The sequence below is a fragment of the Lathyrus oleraceus genome, chromosome 7, assembly GCF_024323335.1.
Source record: "Lathyrus oleraceus cultivar Zhongwan6 chromosome 7, CAAS_Psat_ZW6_1.0, whole genome shotgun sequence".
Classification (NCBI taxonomy): Eukaryota; Viridiplantae; Streptophyta; class Magnoliopsida; order Fabales; family Fabaceae; genus Lathyrus; species Lathyrus oleraceus.
In genome coordinates, this window is record NC_066585.1 from 191049478 (window position 1) to 191050049 (window position 572).

The 572-nt window shown below is 41.4% G+C and overlaps 1 non-coding gene across 1 annotated transcript; it reads right to left on the bottom strand.

The window, feature by feature from the left end:
* Window positions 1-252: 252 nt before the first annotated feature.
* Window positions 253-359, bottom strand: LOC127109331 (small nucleolar RNA R71). The gene has a single exon (XR_007796645.1). It is a non-coding gene; the product is annotated as a small nucleolar RNA R71 (small nucleolar RNA).
* Window positions 360-572: the final 213 nt, after the last annotated feature.

Genomic DNA, 572 nt, shown 5'->3' on the forward strand with positions numbered 1-572 from the left:
GTGCAACAAAGACAATTCGCAGGTATCGCTACTGAGAACCCAAACCAACATTTAAAAATATTTCTTCAATTAGCAGACACTTTTAAAACCAATGGAGCTTCTCCTGAGGCAATACGTTTAATATTATTCCCTTTTTCCCTCAGAGACAAAGCCCTATCATGGTTAGATTCCTTTCCACCCAATTCCATTACGACTTGGGATAACCTTAGAAGAGTATTTCTTGCTAGATATTTTCCCCCAAGTAAGACCGCCGTTCTTCGAAACCATATAACTAGATTTACCCAAAACCAAGGAGAATCGTTGTTCGAAGCTTAGGAAAGATATAAAGAGTTGTTACGAGCGTGCCCACATCATGGTTTAGAAAATTGGTTAATCATTCAAACCTTATATAATGGACTTCACTATAACACTAAGATGACCATCGACGCTGCCGCAGGCGGTGCTCTGATGACAAAACCTTACCCTGAAGCTAGTGCCCTCATCGAAGATATCGCTCAAAACCATCAATCATGGGGAGTCGAACGAGCGACAGTTGAGAAGAAGGAAGCTCAAGGAGGAGTGCATGAACTAAG